A 14,511-nucleotide genomic window follows, 5' to 3' on the forward strand; every position below is an offset into this window, starting at 1 on the left:
AGACAGATCGCACACTTTTGACACTTTTTTGGGACCCTTGACATCTATACAGCGATCAGAGCTAAAAATAGCCACTGATTACAGTTATATAAATGTCACTGGCAGGGAAAAGGTTAACACTAGGGGGCGATCAAGAAGTTAAATGTGTTACCTAAGGAGTGTTTCTAACAGTGGGGGCAGGGGCGTCTTTAATATGGTTTGGGCCCTGGGCAAACATTTTGTTTGCCCCCCCCCCCCCCCCCCAATGCAATTTTGCTCCTCACCCCAACATCTCAAAAAACAGACACACACAGAATTATCAAAAAAAACTAAAACTTTGCAGACCCCCCTTCAAAGCAGTCCCACGGTGTCCTCAGTTACATTGCAGCCATTTCCACATTATAGTGCCCCTTTACACATCACAGTGCCCCCATTACATTAGCATCCCCTTCATGTCACAGTGTCCCTTTACACATCACAGCACCCCAATTACATTGCAGCCATTGTCACATCACACATTCACATGTATGTGTTTTGGCGGCCCACATTTGCGCAGGCACAGCAGCCCATTCATTTGAATAGGCTGCCATGCCTGCATTTCCTGCAGAAAAAAAAGGTGCATGCAGCATTTTAAAAATGCAGTGGCCTTGAAATCTATTCTGCTTTTGCACCATGCGACTTACCTGCTGTTCCTGCACACACAAACGCACTGTGTTTTTAAAAACATGACCTAAACATCTAAAAATGGAGCAAGTTTGCCGGTGCAGGAACTGCAGATAATTCACATGGTGCAAAATCAGAATGGACAGACAGTGCTGTATTTCATTGCTTGATGGGCATAGGTGTGCTCAGCCTATTACATGATGCATGTCCCTTTTTTTTTGCAGGAAACGCAGGCATGGCAGCCCATTCAAATGAATGGGCTGCTGTGCCTGCGCAATGTGGGTCACCAAAACACATACAAACACATTAAATACAGGATGCCATGTGCTGTAAATTATGCTGTGTGCTCTGAGGCCTCACGAAGCCTGGACTGCAGGTCTGGTCAGTGTTTTTAAACTTTCTTCTATTTTACACATGGGCCATAGCATGGGGATAGGGAGCGGGAGCCAGGGGAGGAGGAAGACCCTACTTTGCCCTGGCAAGCTCAGCTCCAGCCTCCGATCAATTCTCCACACACGACACACTTTTAGCCTAGTTTCACTTGACCAAGCAGGCACCAGGTAGCAGTCCGCGCTGCGGTCTCACTCCTCCTCCGCTCCTCCGATCAGGTACACTGAACACTGTGCACGCATATTAAGGGGTGGGGCCAGAGTGTCAGCGGAGCTCAAGGCCCTGCCCACCCGTGGCCCGCTCCTCGATTGAAAAAAATGCAGCACTGACACTGACTGCTGCACTGTGTGCACGCCGCTGATGACAGTGTCAGATTGTCTGCTTGTTTGGGGATTTTCAGCGCTGATTTGCGGGCAGTATGCGGGCTTAACGGGCAGCTCTGCTTTGGGCTCCAAACAGTGACAGGGCCCTGGGCAGCTGCCACGTTTTCCCTGCGATAAAGACGGCCCTGAGTGGGGGGATAGGACTGCCTGGAGGAGGAGACCAATCGCTGTTCCTAATCAGTAGGAACAGCAGAGCTATCTTTCCTCCCCTGACAGAAAGACCTGTTTATTTAGATTGACTGATCCAAGTCCTGTCTCTGTCAGGAGTGATCGCAGGTGGCCGAAAAGGCTTTGCGCCTGCCGGCCAAGCGGATCAGCTTCAGCGTTGCGCAGCGGGCCCGTGCTCCCCCCTGCAGCTCTTAAAGCGGCCAATATATCATGATAGCAATTCGCCCAGGGGAGCCAATCGACATCAGTATAACTGCGGTGGCTGGTACTTAAGTGGTTAAAGGGATAGTTCACCTTTACCAGAAAAATGCCTATGCAGATAAGGGGCATCTTTAAATAAAAACAAATTATGCAGCTTTGACTAAAGTTGACTAAAGCCCCTCTTATAGGTGTAGGCTATTTACACACCTTATGAAACATGACTTGAATAATCCCAGGACGTTGCTAAGTACCCCCAGGATGTTGCTAAGTGACGCCTAGTTGTCACTATTCACCTCCACCATTACAGGTGGCTCTCAAATGCTAAGCTCAGAGTTACTGCATCAGGGGAGAAAAAGAGCATGTGAAGGGGTTTGAATCAGAGAAAGAGCTCACTTCTGTGATGGTGGAGGTGAACCACGACAACTAGGCCTCACTTAGCAACATCCTGGGAATTCTTAGCAACGCCCTGGAAATATTCCAGTCAGGCTTCATAAGATATGTAAATGGCCTACATCTATAGCAAGGGCAATATTCAACTTTAGAAAGAGCTGCATAGTTTGTTTTTTATCTACAAACATACCTTACCTGCACAGGCAGTGTTTTGTAAAGGTGAACTATACTTTTAAAGTTGAATCTTATGGTTGCATTTTGCCTTTACTGGTTCCTCCTCCCTCTTCATAAACATGCTAAAAATGAAACTTTTCTGCTTTTCTTACACACTTTATTTTGGTACTAGTAACATCTTCACTAGGCCTCTGTGCCTCTCTAATAAATGGAGGCAGATCGTGGCTGGTGGGAGGGGCTGGCAGGGTGCTGAATATAGCTTCCTAAAAACATCACAGCACCCTTCCTCAGTACTCCTCTCTAAAGCCTTCAGACCTGATGCAAGCAGTGGGAGGAGTTATGCCAATATCAAAATGCCTTAATGTGTGGATGTCAGTCTGGAGGAGTAGGAATCCCTAGGCAGACTGTGTTTGCATGCAGACCCTCTAAGAGAAGGAGTGGATCAGGGACAGTCAGACTGGGGTGGAAAGGGCAGGATGATGTAGGATATGAGGTGGGCTCTATGTAACTTGCTGCATCTTCTAAAGCACATTGTGAGTAGGGTTGCCACCTGTCCGGGATTCACCCGGACAGTACGGGTTTTGAAACATGTGTCCGGGTCTCTGCCCGCTTATGACCCGGGCACATTATTCAGACCTGCTGGTGGCTCCCTGTGCAGCGTGCCTTGTCTACACAGTGACAGGCGGCCCGCTAATTAACTTCCCCGGTAATTCATAGTAACGGAATGCCTGCTGCAGCTTGTGCGGGTGATCTTCGTTCCCGCACGCCGCCACTGAGGTCCATTGCCTCCACTTTTCATGACAGGGCAGAGCCGACATGTCTCCCCGCTGTCCCCAGCTCCACGGACTAGTGCAGAGAGAGTGCTGTGGAGATAACTGAACCCACCCCTCCTCCTCCTGCTGTTTTGTTTTCCTGTGTACACAGAGGAGGAGGGGGGAGATGGGAGAAGGCTCACCGCGCTGCCGACAACGCTGCTGGAATGAGTTCATTTGTCAACGAATCCACACACTGAGTCTTCCAAAGGTGGGGGGCATGAACAAGAGGGTTGGGGGGAACTAGCCTGCAGTTCACTTTGTGTGATGGGGGGGGGGATATCTTCTAGGGGGCACTTAAGTAACTGTTCTACAAGGGGGCTTGGATATGAAATCCACCCCCCTTAGCACATATCCCCCTCCCAATATTAAAGAGATGATTCCTGCCAGAGAGGGGGTGGCCCTTGACACCCCACAAGAGATGTGGAAAATTGCTCCAGGTGCCCATACTAGTGCCCCCCCAGGCAAGTTAGTGGAGCAAAGTGTGGGTTCCAGCTCACAGGGCAGGTTCATACCATGAAAACACAGGAACGCGATGTGTGATTAACATGATACCCGGGTGCAATTTCAGCCCAATTATATATGCAGTCTCTGACCATCTCCTGTAGTATGTAGGGATGAGCTCAGGTGTGTTTGCATGGAACATGTGCAGAGCCCGCCAGGAAGTCGGTGCAGCGCTGTGCTAATCACAGGCAGTGAGACATTGTCCCGATGTGCGGCTGCAGAGATCGGGCAACGTCTCACTATCTGTGATTAGCGCAGTGCTGCACCGACTTCCTGGCGGGCTCTGCACATGTTCCATGCGAACACACCTGAACTCATCCCTAGTATTATGTTTGCAGTCTCAGACCATCTCCTGTACTATGTCTGCAGTCTCTGACCATCTCCTGTACCAGGTCCGCACACTCTCTGACCATCTACTGTATCATGTATGCAGTTTCTTAACATCTACTGTACTATATCTGCAGTCTCTGACCATCCCCTGTACCATGTGCTCAGACACTCTGACCATCTCCTATACTATGTCTGCAGTCTCTGACCATCTCCTTTACTATGTCTGCAGTCTCTGACCACCTCCTGTACTATGTCTGCAGTCTCTGACCATCTTCTGTATCATGTCTGCAGTCACTGACCATTCCCTGTACTATGTCTGCAGTCTCTGACCATCTCCTGTATCATGTATGCAGTCTCTGACCATCTCCTGTATCATGTCTGCAGTCTCTGACCATCTCCTGTATCATGTCTGCAGTCTCTGACCATCTCCTGTATCATGTCTGCAGTCTCTGACCATCTCCTGTATCATGTCTGCAGTCTCTGACCATCTCCTGTATCATGTCTGCAGTCTCTGACCATCTCCTGTACTATGTCTGCAGTCTCTGACCATCTCCTGTACTATGTCTGCAGTCTCTGACCATCTCCTGTACTATGTCTGCAGTCTCTGACCATCTCCTGTACTATGTCTGCAGTCTCTGACCATCTCCTGTACTATGTCTGCAGTCTCTGACCATCTCCTGTACTATGTCTGCAGTCTCTGATCATCTCCTGTACTATGTCTGCAGTCTCTGACCATCTTTTGTACCACGTCCGCACACTCTCTGACCATCTACTGTATCATGTATGTAGTTTCTCAACATCTACTGTACTATATCTGCAGCCTCTTACCATCCCCTGTACCATGTGCTCAGAAACTCTGACCATCTCCTGTATTATGTATGCAGTCTCTGACCATCTCCTATACTATGTCTGCAGTCTCTGACCATCTCCTGTATCATGTCTGCAGTCTCTGACCATCTCCTGTATCATGTCTGCAGTCTTTGACCATTTTCTGTATCATGTTTGCAGTCTCTGACCATCTCCTGTACTATGTCTGCAGTCTCTGACCATTCCCTGTACTATGTCTGCAGTCTCTGACCATCTTTTCTACCACGTCCGCATACTCTCTGACCATCTACTGTATCATGTATGTAGTTTCTCAACATCTACTGTACTATATCTGCAGTCTCTTACCATCCCCTGTACCATGTGCTCAGAAACTCTGACCATCTCCTGTATTATGTATGCAGTCTCTGACCATCTCTTATACTATGTCTGCAGTCTCTGACCATCTCCTGTATCATGTCTGCAGTCTCTGACCATCTCCTGTATCATGTCTGCAGTCTCTGACCATCTCCTGTATCATGTCTGCAGTCTTTGACCATTTTCTGTATCATGTTTGCAGTCTCTGACCATCTCCTGTACTATGTCTGCAGTCTCTGACCATTCCCTGTACTATGTCTGCAGTCTCTGACCATCTCCTGTACCAGGTCCGCACACTCTCTGACCATCTACTGTATCATGTATGCAGTTTCTTAACATCTACTGTGCTATATCTGCAGTCTCTGACCATTCCCTGTACCATGTGCTCAGACACTCTGACCATCTCCTGTATTATGTATGCAGTCTCTGACCATCTCCTATACTATGTCTGCAGTCTCTGACCATCTCCTATACTATGTCTGCAGTCTCTGACCATCTCCTATACTATGTCTGCAGTCTCTGACCATCTCCTGTATCATGTTTGCAGTCTCTGATCATTTCCTGTATCATGTATGCAGTCTCTGACCATCTTTTGTACCATGTCCGCACACTCTCTGACCATCTCCTGTATTATTGCATGCAGTTTCTTAACATCTTCTGCAGTATGTCTGCAGTTTCTTACCATCTCCCGTACCATGTCCACACACACTCTCTGACCATCTTTTGTACCATATCCGCACACTCTCTATCTCTTGTATCATGTATGCAGTTTCTTACAATCTCCTGTAGCATGTTTGCAGTCTCTGACAATCTCTTGTATTATGTCTGTAGCCTCTGATCATCTCTTGTATTATGGCAGCGCAGTCTCCTAGTCTAAAATAGACTGAAACGAGAGCCACCAAGCTGGAGCTCAGAGAGGACCATCTGACTGAGCCCTGCATGGTGGACCTGAGTGGTGGTCAGTGACAGCGTAACAAGGCCTGTCTGAGGGGGGTCACTGATGTAGGGGGCAGTGAATACAGTAAGGTAAAGGGGCACTGATATAGAGGTTACCCCTTATATCAGTAGCCCCCCCCACCTTACCTTATTGCATTCACTCTGCAGAAGGTGCTCTATGGTGACCAGTCACTCCCCCCCATACAATACGCATACATACTTAGGCTCATGTATCATGCACAGCCAATGCCTTGCAGGAAAATTACACACTACATATACACTATATTGTACATTACACACACCTGCACTATTTGCAATTGGCTACACCCACAAGTCAACTCTGCGCTTGCGTTACTACTTCCCTAGGGCACACATAGGTGTCCCAGGTATTTTACAATCTCATAGTCTATGCTACAAAAAAAATGTAAGCCCTGCTGAAGTGTTCGGGTTTGGCTTGAAGAAAAGGTGGCAACCCTAATTGTGAGAAGCTCACAGTGTGCAGTGAAATCAGAGTAAGCAATTTCAGTAAAGGAGAGGAGCCTGAACAACTGTACTACTTTGTAATGAAAAAAAGCGCAAAAAGAGAATGCAGAACCACATAAAAACATACAGTATTCATCCCTGCAATATTTTTGCTATAGTCGGGGTGCTTTACAAGTTCAGTTTTTGAAGGTCTCAGATCTGGAGAGGAACAGAAGTCTTGGCAGCACAAAGCGGTATCCTGAGTAGTGTGCAGACCCCGTATGAATCCCTGTGCCTCTGAACTCCAGCTTGTACGCTAAGCGTCACACTTGGCTTGTGCAGGCAGTTTGGTTCCTATTCTGTCAACAAAACTTAAAAGGGCCCCTTTTTTCCTCTTTCAGCCTCCCAAAATGTGACAATGGTGTCTTATCGTGGGAGATGAGAGGGCTCTGATGTATGTGCAGCCGGATACACCGCGTCCCAGCTCCATCGCTTGTTTCCTTGTCACTAATAGACTGAAAAACTTAGGTAAGAAGATGAAGCTGTCAGGTGTGCTTTGTAAAGGGGAGCCATAGTCACTTTAAGATTGCAATACGTGCACTGAGCGAAAATATAAACACACCACTTTTGTGTTTGCCCCTATTTATCATGAGCTGAATGCAAAGATCTAATGCCGCGCACACACAACCGGACTTTCCAGCAGACTAGGTCCGACGGTCTTCCCGACTGACTTTCCGAATGGATGGACTTGGCTACACACAATCACACCAAAGTCCGACGGATTCGGACGTGATGATGTATGACCGGAAGTTCATAGCCAGTAGCCGATAGTTGCCTAGCGCCAGTTTTTGTCTGTTGGACTAGCATACAGATGAGTGCATTTCTCCATAGGAACTGGGTCCGGCGGAGTTCTGGCGGAAAAATTTGAAACATGTTCTATTTGTAAAGTCTGTCAGATTGGAGGCCACACAAGATCAAATTGTCCAACGGAACTTTGCTGTTGAAAAGTCCAGTTGTGTGTATACGGCATTAGAATTTATCTATGTACACAAAAGGCCAGTTAAGCCCCATACACACTAGCAGATTGTCTGCTGATTTTTGTCATCAGATTTACCAAAACCATGTAGTAGAAGGGCCTGCCTGATTGCATACAAATTGAAACTCCTAATGTTTGACCTCATATTACATGGTTTTGGTAATTCTGAAGGAAAAACTCAGCAGAAAATCTGATAGTGTGTATGGGGCTTTAGAGAGTACTTCTCCTTTGCCGAGATAATCCATCCACCTCACAGGTGTGGCATATCAAGATGCTGATTAGACAGCATGATTATTGCACAGGTGTGCCTTAGGCTGGCCACAATAAAATGCCACTCTAAATTGTGCAGTTTTACTGTATGGGGGCGGGGGCGAAAACCAGCCAGTATCTGGTGTGAGCCTCAGTTACCTCACGCAGTGCAGCACATTTCCTTCACATAGAGTTGATCAGGTTGTTGATTGTGGCCTGTGGAATGTTGGTCCATTCCTCTTCAATGGCTGTGCGAAGTTGCTGGATATTGGCAGGAACTGGAACACGCTGTCGTATATGCTGATCCAAAGCATCCCAAACATGCTCAATGGGTGATATGTCTGGCGAGTATGCTGGCCATGCAAGAACTGGGATGTTTTCAGCTTCCAGGAATTGTGTACAGATCCTTGTACCATGGGGCTGTGTATTATCATGATGCAACATGAGGTGATTGTTGTGGATGAATGGCACAACAATGGGCCTCAGGATCTCATCATGGTATTTATGTGCATTCAAAATGCCATCAATAAAATGCACCTGTGTTCATTGTCTATAGCATACACCTGTCCATACCATAATCCCACCGCCACCATGGGCCACTTGATCCACAACGCTGACATCAGCAAACCGCTCACCCACGTGACGCCATACATGCTGTCTGCCATCTGCCCTGTACAGTGAAAACCGGGATACATCCATAAAGAGAACACCTCTCCAAAGTGCCAGATGCCATTGAATGTGAGCATTTGCCCACTCAAGTCGGCTACGATGACGAACTGCATTCAGGTCGAGACCCCGATGAGTACGACGAGCATGCAGATGAGCTTCCTTGAGACGATTTCTGACAGTTTGTGCAGAAATTCTTTGGTTATGCAAAACGATTGTTGCAGGATGTGGTTACATGCAGTCTGTGTTTGTGTATCATCTGAAGCTGTTCACTTCACTGGGTATATGTGAGGGTTTACTTCCACTTTAAGTTCCTGAATCCTTTTGGATGAAAACACCCCACCCAGAGCCAACATTTGATAACCCTCAATAGCTCCAGAGTTATCAGAAGTAGGAAGGTGGGAAGGTGTGCACAAGCATCCGCAACAAATAGTTCATGGCCTCGTTTATAGATTACATTCAGGTGGTAGCGTTGAAGCTTTAACATCATTTGCTGGATGCGCGCAGATTCTGTGTGCAGGGGTTTTCTCAGTATGGGTATGAGTGGCTAATGTTCCATCTCCATGGTCACAGGGTGATAGATACAATCATGGAATTTTACACAGGGAAATACTAGTCCTAATATTTCCTTCTCAATTTGTGCACAGCGTGCTTCAGTCTGTGAGGGCTCGTAATGCAAAACCCACAAGTCTTAAAGACAGATTGCACCAAGACCATGCTGGGAAGCATCAGCAGACAATACCACCGGCTAATGCACATCAAAATACTGTAGGAAAAGTGGACTAGTTAAATGTGCTTTCAATGCAACCACAGCAACAGCATGTTGTTCAGTCCAACACCAGTCAGCATCTTGGCGCAGAAGCTGACTGAGTGGAGATGTTATCTCAGTGTAGTGATGAAGGGACTTTGAGAAGTAATTGGTCATGCCAAGAAACGTTTGCAATCCATGTTTTTCCTCTGGAGCAGGCATTTGATGGATGGCTTTGGTTTTTTATGGGTCAGGCTTGACACCTTTGTCCGTGAGAAGGTATCCAACATATGGCACCTCTGAGACCCTGAAGCGACATTTGGTAGAGTTGAGCCTCATATTGATGGCTCTGACACGGTCTAGTACGCATTTAAGTCGTTAGTCATGTTCCTCAACGAAGGATCCCCAAATCAAGATATCATCCACGACTATTTAACATGGCTGTTCCAGCAAAGAGCTGTTCCATAGATCTCTGAAAGACATCACCTCACTTCCAGTTGAAATTCCATATGGCAGCCGTAAGCACTTGTATCTTCCAAATGGGGTCATACATTTTGTAAGTAATGATGATTCCTCATCCAGAAGGATTTGCCAGAATCCACATTTTGCATCTAGAATGCTGAAGACCTTTGCCTGTGGCATATCAGGGATCACTTGCTCTACAGTCTTTATGCAGTTTCCGACTGCCTACCACATATTTACTGCGGCAGGGTGGCTCCATTGAGTGAAATTATGTGTATTAGCCACTGGGGGGGGTGCGTGCGCTGCCGGATTGGCCGCAGGAAGAGTCAATCAGCGAACCCGGTGGATGTGATTTCCGCCGGCCACCCACAATCGCTCCCCACAGAGATAGAACCGTCGATCTGCTGATGTAAACATGGCAGACCGCTGTTCTATCAGTCATGGACACTGATCTTGTGTCCCTGCTAATCGGATCGCTGTGTCCACACAGTGAGCCCACCCCCCACAGTAAGAAAGCACAAGCACCGATAACACACTTAAAGCGTTTGTTAACCCAAGAAAAAAAAAACAGATCCTGTTCCCTTAATGTATGCTATAGAGCACAGTGCTTGTGCTGTGTCATTTGGCCCTCTGTCTTACCTTTAATACCTCTCTGATCCTGCCAGTTTCTACCTTCCGCCCAATATGCCAACTCCAATATATCAGGGCTGACACCGAAGTCAGTACTTACCCCCTCTCTTAGTGACTGCTTGTGTCGGCGCCTGTCCGCCCCCTCGCTCCTGCTGCTCTCATAGTTAACATTAAAAGCCCCCATCCCCTCTGTATTAGAGCAATACGTTCCCCTGTGTTATACAGTATCATAAATATGATATCTGTACTGATAACACACCATCTTCCTGCAATCACGTGACTCCTCAGCTCCTCTCCTCCCCGGCTGACGTCAGATGCAGTGCTCGGCCTCGCCTGCTTGAACTGTGAGCTAGGCAGAGGAGAGGAGAGGAGAGGAGAGAGGAGGCAACTGATCACCGGAAGACACTGTGTTATCAGTACAGATAAGCATATTTATGATATAACACAGACACAGGGGAACTTACTGTTCTAATACAGAAGGGATAGGAGCATTTTATGGAAGTGGCTTAACAACCACTTTAACCCTTTGATTGCCCCTGATGTTAACCCCTTCCCTGCCAGCCTGCAGCCTTTTAGAGGCCCCCCGAGGAGGTGTTTTAGCAATTTCTGAAGGTTTCTCTGTCAGTGTTGGCAGGTGTTGGGGGAAGGTCACCTCCCAAAGGTGTGTGTCTTTTCCCCAGTTGTCAGGCAAGTGGGGTAAGTAGACATCCGCAGGTGGGGGGGGGGGGGGGTACAGAGAATCCCAGCTGGTGATTAGGAGACACTGAACAGTGACATTGGTCGTATCATGGCTACAGGACGGCACTCTTCTCCACTTGCCTCGCTGAGCTCGGTTACCATTCCATGTTGCAAGGACACAGAACAGACACTTCCCCATCCTGTGCTGTTCTCACCTTGTGCTCCTCTTCATTCAGGAAATGGCTCACTGCTTCTCCCCAACCAATTGGAACAGAGGAGTGTGGACTGTGGAAGGCAAAATAGAAGCTCAGTACTGGAGCGTGGCTGTGGGGCCCTAGGGCAGATGGGAGCTGGATTTTGTGGAGGATATGATAATATGACAAGGAGGCTGCAGGGGCCCCCTGAAGCTAGGGGCGGGGTTGCGATTGTAACCCCTTAAGCTATGCCCATGGTCAGTGCATATTTTTAGCACGGATCACTGTAATAATGTCCCTGGTTCCAAAGAGTGTCAAAACTATCAGTTTTGCTGCGTACACACGACCAGACACCACACAAAGCGTCCCTGGCATTGCAGACGGAGAGAGCGTTGTGTCAACATTGGAAGAAGGGAAGAAGAGGAGAAGGAGAAGAAGGAGAAGAAGGTGGCGACAGCAACAAGACCAGGCCAACGCTAGTAAAAGAGCTGTAAGAAGATAGTGGAGGCCCGGTAGAAGAAGCGAAGAGCGGGACAAGACCCCCGAAGTCGGAAGAAGACCCCCGGGCGTTGGCGGCGACGATGAAGAAGAAAGCCGGGCTCCTCCGCGAATAAAAGAGTGGTAAAAAAGCAGAAGATAGCAGAGGAGCCCGGCGAGAAGACCCCCATAGATGGAAGAAGACCCCTGGAGCTGTCTAATAAGGTACTTTAAAAACCTGTGTTGTGTTTTTTTAACACTTTTCCCTCAGGTGAATGGGTAGGGGTACCATGTACCCCATACTCATTCACATAGGGTGGGGGGCCACCCCCACTCCCTTTCCCGACCGGCCCGGCTGTGTGCTTGGATAAGGGTCTGGTATGGACTTTGGGGGGACTCCCATGCCGTTTTTTCAGCTTAGGGGTTCCCCTTTAAATCCATACCAGGCGACGAGGCTCGCAAGGTGCCAATCTCGCCGATGGAAGCGGCCACATTGACTTCCTTCGTTAGTCCCGTCTACCTGCAGTCACATTCAAAATGAACGGACTTTACTCCGGGTGTGGGCAAGTCCGTTCATTTCAAAAGTCCGGTGGACTAGCACACAGACGGGCGGATTGTAGTCTGGCAGACAATTTTGAGTCAAGACTTCTTTCTAAGTCTGCCGGACTCTTGGGAAGAAAAAGTCCGCCGGAGCCCACACACGGGTGAATTGACCAAGTCTGCCGGATAGTCCGATCGTGTGTACGCGGCATTAGGTGTCCAGTCTGTCTGCCGCAATGTTGCAGTCCTGCTAAAAATCGCTGATTATTACAAGTAGAAAAATAATGCCATAAATATATCCCCTATTTTTGTAAACGCTATTTACCAAAAATATGTAGCAGAATACATATTTGCCTAAACTGATGAAGAAATTAGATTTTTAAATTTTTTTTTATTGGGTATGCTTTATAGCAGAAAGTAAAAAATATTGCTTTTTTTTCAAAAATGTCGCTCTTTTTTTGTTTATAGCGCAAAAAATAAAAACTGCAGAGGTGATCAAATACCATCAAAGGAAAGCTCTATTTGTGGAGGAAAAAAGGACATCAGTTGTATTTGGGTACAGTGTCATGCAACTGCAGAATTGTCATTTAAATGAATGCAGTGTCATATGGCATACAATGGCCTGGTCAGGAAGGGGGTAAAACCTTCCAGGGCTGAAGTGCTTAATGGGTGATAAGGCCTCAGGAGAGCCTTATTGAAGTGCACAGGATCAATGCATATGTGGACAGTGCCATCTTCTTGACTACTGCTGCCATGGCAGACACGCAGGGGGTAGCCTCCTACACTGGTGCAATGATGCCCAGTCTAGTCATTCTAAATCTTGCAAGACTTTGTCTTTTATAGCCAGTGGGATCCTTCAAGGGCCTACAGGCGAGGCTGTACCGATTCATCAAAGCGCATGTTATACGTGATTGGAAACTTACCAACGGTGTCAGTATGAAATAAGTCCTCATAATTGGTCACCTCAGGAGCCTGTTGTTTTGCATGTACTTCTGGACTGAGTTGGATTAGATTTAAGTGCATGCTGTCTGGTAAGCCTAGCAGACTTTAAGCCCCTGTGCACACATTCCAACAACAAAATCCGTCAGATTTTTTCAGACGGATTTTGTCCGAAACTGGTGTTGCATACCAACGGTTGGACAAAGTTGTCGGAAAATCAGATCGTTCGGAACGTGGTGACGTTCGTTGCGACGGGACTATGTTGCGGCTAGTAGCCAATTGTCTCGTAATTTGATCTGAGCATGCGTGGCATGTTGTCTGATCGGAATTCTCTGCAAAAGTTAGATCGGACTTTGTTGTCGGAAAATTTAAGGTCCTGCTCTCAAATTTTTTCCGTTGGAAATTCAGACGGAAAAAGTCCAATAGAGCCCACACACAATCGGATTTTCCAACAATATAATCCGACCGTGTGTACACGGCATTAACATTTCTATCCACAATGTGGAATAGCATCTTGTCCCTGATAGATCCAAGCTAGAAGTGCCCAGTGTCTGAATTGTTTGACCACCATAAGCTATCAGGTTTACTTTAATTGACTGAACAATTTCAGGTTTGTTGTCAATGCTGTGCTGTGTGGATAAGGACATGACATTGCATTTGGCACCAGTGTCAATTTTCAACTTGACATGTTTGTTGCATGCTGTTGAGAAGGTGGTGAATATCTCTCCCTTATTTGCAATTAGGTCCACACTTTCACAATGAAAACACTTTTGGTGATCATCACTTTCCACTTCATTAATTCAATGCACATTTTGTTGTTTAGTATGACTAGATGGTGTCACCCACGCACCTCTATTTTGATGCTTGGACCTACAACATTTTGCAAAATTAATCCATTTGTTGCATGAGTTACACCTTTAGTTAAAAGCCGGATGCTTGTTGCGCTCAGTAGCGTGTTCACTACCACAGTTGCTGCCTTTTGTTATTTTGCACCACAAACATTTCTGCCTCTCTTTTTAATTCCTTAGTGGTCCTTTCAGAATTTTCAAACAACATACATATTCTGATGGCTGATTCCAGTGTTAAATCTTTTTCCCTTAACCACCACACTACTGGGCAGTTTCACCCCTTCCAGCCCAGGACAATTTTCAGCTTTCAGCGCTCTCACACTTTGAATGAAAATTGAGCGGTCATGCAACACAGCACCCAAACAAACTGTTTATCATTTCGCTCACACAAATAGAGCTTTCTTTTGGTGGTATTTGATCACCACTGGGGTTTTTATTTTTTGCTGAACAAACTAAAAAAGACCAAAAGT

The sequence above is a fragment of the Lithobates pipiens genome, unplaced genomic scaffold (assembly GCF_037356315.1).
Source record: "Lithobates pipiens isolate NorthernLeopardFrog02 unplaced genomic scaffold, aLitPip1_a1.2 Scaffold_25, whole genome shotgun sequence".
NCBI lineage: Eukaryota > Metazoa > Chordata > Amphibia > Anura > Ranidae > Lithobates > Lithobates pipiens.